The sequence below is a fragment of the Bidens hawaiensis genome, unplaced genomic scaffold (genome assembly GCF_021521415.1).
Source record: "Bidens hawaiensis isolate Kalapana, Puna unplaced genomic scaffold, B.hawaiensis_p1.1 tig00027764_1, whole genome shotgun sequence".
Taxonomy (NCBI): Eukaryota; Viridiplantae; Streptophyta; class Magnoliopsida; order Asterales; family Asteraceae; genus Bidens; species Bidens hawaiensis.
In genome coordinates, this window is record NW_027494499.1 from 287,800 (window position 1) to 293,799 (window position 6,000).

Consider the following 6,000-nt stretch of genomic DNA (forward strand, 5'->3'; position numbering starts at 1 on the left):
CGGAGCCTTATACATACATATATATTTTTTTATTTCTAACCACTTTTCGAAGAATGTTTATATTTGTATTTGATTTCTTTCTATTTCAAACACATTTCCGACAAATAATTAAATTTGTTTTTTTTTATTTCTAACAAAATATAGGTCGAATAATTACATAGTTATATTATTTGTTTATTTTTATAACTTTCTGAGAAAGTATTTCTTTGATACATTGTTTGATTAATAATCTTATTTTTAATTTTTTTTATCACAGATCTGTCGCTAAAAGTGATGCAGATTTTGGAAAAAAAATCACATGTTTTTTTTTTTTTGCTCATTATCCTATTTAGACATCCAGGATCCTTATTCAGACACCCACGATGCATCTCATATAGCACTCTGCAAGACGTATTGAGTTAAAATTGACAAAGTTAGTCTGCCCGTGTAAAGGAATGTCGGAGCAGGGCCATATGATGCGTGTAGAACTATACGCATCGTATTCCAGGGGAAGTTAGGTCGGACATGTTGACCTATACGCTGACCATTCCCGGAAACATACACGGCCATTATCGAGAGTATGCTCGGCGTACTGCTTTCACAAACTCCTAGATCACCAGGAACGTCGGGAACACTAGGATTCATGCATTCCATACGCCATATATATGAAGATTTAATCTTGATATGTTATTTGATTGAAGTTCAGGGTTTGTTTGTTAAGTTTTATATTAATATTTGTTTAGTATGGTAAAAATATTATGAATTATTCTAGAATCAGTTTGTCTTATTTTCCAAGTTAGGTTTGTCTTAGATAACAAGTTTAGTAGGTCTATAAATATGATCTAAATAATTAGTTTTATATTTTTAAAGTTAGGTTTGTCTTGGATAACAAGTTTAGTGGGTCTACAAATAGGATCTAGATAATTAGTTTTATTAGAGAGAGTCAAGAGAAGTCTTTTCTCCACGTATGTTTGATAAGTTCGTGAAGTTCGTTTGATTATATGAAAAGAGTTGAGGGTTGTCACCCCAATATCTCGTGTTTGTTTGTTGTAACATCCCGAAAATTCCAAAATAATATTAATTATATTACTTAATAATAGAGGGAAAGTTACTCGGGTTATCAGGAAATAAATAAGAATAGAGGTTGGTATGGGTTGGGCTAGTGTCGGGTAATGGACGTGGGTTATGGATTTGGATTAATTGAGATGGGTTAAATGAGAATGGGATTTCAGGGATATAAATACCCCCAAAATCCCAAAATATCTTCATTTTCACCAAACTCCCTAACACACACCACACACATACCGCCGCCGGACCGAAGGCAGATCCGGGCAGATCCGGCAGACCCGAGTGAGAGAGAGAGAGCGATTAGTGGTGATAAGCAAGTAAACGAGATTCCAAACAAGCTCAAAAAGGTATGATTCTTGACCTTTAAGGTTTAAAGATCCAAGCTTTTTAGTGTATAAGCGACCGAAGATGGTCGGGAAGCGTAGTGGGTGATATTGAACCATAGCAAGGGTGTTAAAAACGCTCAAAATGCTGGAAAGAAACCGAACAGCGGCTGTCTGGGTAACTTCGCCTTCATCTGGGCAACTTCGCCTTCAACGCGATGAACTTCGCCTGCAAGCTAAGTTCGCCTGATGAACTTCGCCTGCAAGCTAAGTTCGTCTGATGGCAACTTCGCTGTAAAGTTAAGTTCGCCTGATGAACTTCGCCTGCAAGCTAAGTTCGCCTGATGGCAACTTCGCTGTAAAGTTAAGTTCGCCTAAGGTTCAACTTCGCCTGAAGCCAAGTTCGCCTGATGACAACTTCGCCTGAAGCCAAGTTCGCCTGATGGCAACTTCGCTGTAAAGCTAAGTTCGCCTAGCTGGTAACTTCGCCTACAACTAAGTTCGCCTAAGGTTAACTTCGCCTAGAGTTAAGTTTGATTAGAAAATAAATTAAAAAGCGATAAGTTAAAGTAAGCTAATACTAGGCCACCAGATTAGATCAGACGAGTATTGATACGTGTAACTTGTACAGTCAGCCGAGCTCAGATAGAGAAGGGATTTACAGCTATCAGAAAAAGAAGCAGAATTCAGGTGAGTTTCTAGCCCCATTTATGTGTTACGTTTTCGGGGCTGTGTGCATACTCAATATGTTTGTTAATACACTTATCCTAAGAGATAAGTGTATGCCTTATATGGATAATGTGAAATATATGAATGATTGCTTGACGGTACGTGAACGATCTTCGGATATTGCACGTACTGTCAGGTTGTAGCGCTAAGAATAATGTAAGTATGTTATGTATGTTTATGTGTATGAACATGATAGAGATAATAGAAGAAAGAAATGATAACGTATGGTTGTATGGTTACGAAGAGGGTATCGAGCCCTAGTAATACTCGAGGAATGTAGGGCGTAATGCTCTTTATAACGTAAGATATGAAAGTAAGATAATACAAAAGAAAGTAAGAGAGTATGAACGAAAGGATATAATTTTATGTGTATGCCGTGTATGGTATATGTGATCGATATGATTGATTGCTTGACGGTACGTGAACGATCTTCGGATATTGCACGTATCGTCAAGGGAAGAGACTAGCTCCTTACATGAATATTAAATAATAAAGTATAGTGTTCCTTTTATGGAAGGTGTAGTGTTCCTTTTATGGAAAGTATAGTGTTCCTTTTATGGAAGGTATAGTGTTCCTTTTATGGAAGGTATAGTGTTCCTTTTATGGAAAGTATAGTGTTCCTTCTATGGATAGTAAAGTGTTTCTTCTATGGAAAGTATACAGAGTGTTCCTCCTATGGAAATTATATATAGTATGGTAATGGTAATGGTAATGGTTCTTTTAATAGAAATTACGTGACGATCCTCCTATGGATATTTATACGAGGTTAAGATAGTAATATGTGTCTTCGGATACGGGAAGAAATATATGGGAATAAATTGTATGTTGCCTGATTAACTAGAACTCACTCAGCGTAGCTGACTTTTAGTATGCACGCAGGTGAGCTGATCATAGAGTTAGCATGAGGTTGACACACGGCATGGATTGAACGGCTGGCATCTGAAGAAAGAAGTAAAGATGTTTTAAATATAAAGTTTGGTGTTATGGTATCAAAGAAAAGATTTAATGTTTTGTAACAAATGATTGATGTTTTATATTCCGCGAAAAGTTTTAATAAACTCTGATTTGAAGAACTGTGTTTATGAGTAAATCCAACACGAAGGTAGGGTCACCGGGTTCGGGGCCTTACATTTGTTTGATAAGTTCGTTTGATATGATAGTTTGATCCATCTGGCCAACAATTGATATCAGAGATTAGGCTCGTTGAACGTAAGGAGCATCGCAAGGAAGTTTGATTACTATTCGAAAGTCGGGTTTTGTTCTTTTGTCGGCCGATCAAAGAAACCCTTTTGGAGTTGTGTTTGAGAAGTCGGAATTGTGGAATTCATTATTGAATTTTTATTTTTCGTGTGGCGTGAATAAGAAGAAAGCCACATAATAACGTTTTGATGATTGTTTCATCAGGGAATACATAATTATTGATTATTTAGGAGAAAGAATTGGAAAGCATGTACCTTAAGGTTGTGGTGGAAATAAATTACGAAAGTTTGAAGTAAAACAATAATTGAAGCAGAGCATCAACAATTGTTATTCATCATTTTTTCTAACTTTGTTTTATTTGAGTTTGATCATCGGGTCATGCTTGGTGATAAAGAAGTTGGAAGCTCAGGGACAATAAAAGAATTGATAGGTGGTTTTGTGTTTCAAGCACCAAAGTTAACTTCGACCAAATACGCGTCATGGTCAGTTATGGTGAAAATTATTTTGGGTGCGAATGGTTTGCATGATTCGATTGATAAGGAAAAGGGGGCTGGAATTGATGAAAGAAAGAAGTTTATGGCCTTAGGTGTTATCTTCCAAACCCTACCTGAAGACATGATGCTTCAGATGGCCAAGTATTCGGAGCCGAAAGATGTTTGGGAAGCGTTAAGAGTTCGTTATCTTGGTGCAAAAAGAACTCAGAAAGCTCGTGTTCAAATGCTAAGAACCGAGTTAGATGGATTGAAGATGGGGGAAACAGAAAGTATTGATGACTATGCAGTGAAGTTGGGTGGAGTACAGTCAAAGTACAAGAGCTTGGGAGCGGTACTTGAAGAAGAGGTTTTGGTAAGAAAATTCTTGAACTATATGTCGGATAAATATTTACCTGTTTTTTCTTCGATGGAGCTACTCACAGACATTGAAACAATGACGTTTGAAGATGTGGTTGGACGTTTAAATGCATATGAAGAAAGAAACAAGTTCAAGAATGTGAATGGAAGTTCATCCCAATGTCAGCTCATGTTCACCCAAACCGAAAAGAAAGTTGAAAACCACTGAGGACATGGTAGAGGCCGTGGAAGATAAAATGGACGGGGAAGAAGGAACCCAAGATGGAATAGTGAACGTAGGAATGATGAACGAGGTGAATACCATAAAAAGAACCCTGAAGATTGGGGAGATAGAAGGAAGTATGTAACGTGCTACAACTATGATAAGATTGGGAACTACTCGAATGAATGTAAAGAACCAAGAAAAAGGAATGATGAAGTGAATTTGACAAAGAAAGAATATGATGTTGATCCTTCTTTGTTCATGGAAATTTGTTCAATAAAGAAAGTAAGCTTGAATGAAGAAAGGGTTATCCCTGGTGTGTTTGAAAAGGATGAAAAGAATGAAGGAACATGGTACTTGGACAATGTTGCAAGTCATCATACGTCAGGAAAGAAAGAGTTTTTTATTACCTTGGACTGACAAGTTTCAGGTCAAGTGAAGTTTGGTGATGGATCCGAGATCGAAATCAAAAGTAAAGGTAATGTGATTGTGGTAAGTAAAACTGGTGAAAAAAAACCGTTTTGTGATGTTTTCTATATCCCTAAGTTAAACACCAATCTTCTTAGCTTGGAAAAGTTGGATGCAAAAGGATGTAAGATTGAAATAGCCAATGGGACATTGAGGCTACATGATCAGAAAGGAAGATTGTTGATGAAGGTTTAGAGAAACCTAACCTGAATAGAACGTACAACTTTAAGCTTCAGGTATGTTGTAATCCTAACAACTTTGAAGATGAAAAAAAAGAAAGTTATGATGTGAAACCGATTATGAAAGTGAAGGATATTCGGTTTGGAACGATTCCAAATGATTTGTTTGGAGTTCGTGAAAGTATTGGTTAAAAACGAATTGATGAGAATAATCGAGTTGAGAAAGAAAATGGCAATATGACTTCAAAGTTAAGCACTGAAGGAACAAATGCTATGTTTGAAGAATCGGTGATGCAAGTATGCTATAGTCAGTTGAAAAGGAGGAACAAATGCAAGAAGAAATACAATTCAAGATTAATGGGGTGAATGAAGATTTAATCTTGATTTGTTAAGTGATTGAAGTTTAGGGTTTGTTTTGTTAAGTTTTATATTAATATTTGTTTAGTATGGTAAGAATATTATGGATTATTGTAGAATAAGTTTGTCTTATTTTCCAAGTTAGGTTTGTCTTGCATAACAAGTTTAGTAGGTCTATAAATAGGGTCTAGATTATTAGTTTTATTAGACAGCGTAGAAGTCTATTCTCCATGTATGTTTCAAAAGTTCGTGAAGTTCGTTTGTTAAGTTCATTTGATTATATGAAAAGAGTCGAGAGTTGTCACCCCAATATCTCGTGTTTGTTTGTTTGATATGATTCTTATTTTAAAGCAATGTTATAATAAGAAGTAGATTTTTCATAAGAAGTGTAGAAAGTGTGTTTTCACCATTAGATCTAATAAAACACACTGCAACTAAAATAAAACACTCCGCACAATAAGCACATTTTCCATATCCACCATCAGATCAACATATCTAATGCAACAGATTACTTCTTACACTTCTTAGACACACTCTACTTTTTATTTTAACCCCACCCATTATATATATATATATATATATATATATATATATATATATATATATATATATATATAGTGAGTGAGAGAGAGAGAGAGACCTAG